Genomic DNA, 546 nt, shown 5'->3' with positions numbered 1-546 from the left:
AGGTGTAGACCGTGTTTGAAAAAGCAATAAGCTTGAGCTCCCAGCCTAGAGCGTGAATCAGAGCACCTGAGAGGTGTAGACCGTGTTTGAAAAAGCAATAAGCTTAAGCTCCCAGCCTAGAGCATGAATCAGAGCACGATTCGCGTCTAACACAAACTCACTGTTTTCACCGTCCTGTAACTCGGCACCTGAGAGGTGTAGACCGTGTTTGAAAAAGCAATAAGCTTGAGCTCCCCGCCTAGAGCATGAATCAGAGCACGATTCGCGTCTAACACAAACTCACTGTTTTCACCGTCCTGTACCTCGGCACCTGAGAGGTGTAGACCGTGTTTGAAAAAGCAATAAGCTTGCGCTCCCAGCCTAAAGCATGAATCAGAGCACGATTCGCGTCTAACACAAACTCACTGTTTTCACCGTCCTGTAACTCGGCACCTGAGAGGTGTAGACCGTGTTTGAAAAAGCAATAAGCTTTCGCTCCAAGCCTAGAGCGTGAATCAGAGCACGATTCGCGTCTAACACAAACTCACTGTTTTCACCGTCCTGTAA

Source organism: Eleutherodactylus coqui, unplaced genomic scaffold, assembly GCF_035609145.1.
Source record: "Eleutherodactylus coqui strain aEleCoq1 unplaced genomic scaffold, aEleCoq1.hap1 HAP1_SCAFFOLD_42, whole genome shotgun sequence".
Classification (NCBI taxonomy): domain Eukaryota; kingdom Metazoa; phylum Chordata; class Amphibia; order Anura; family Eleutherodactylidae; genus Eleutherodactylus; species Eleutherodactylus coqui.
Note: the sequence above shows the minus strand (reverse complement) of the source record.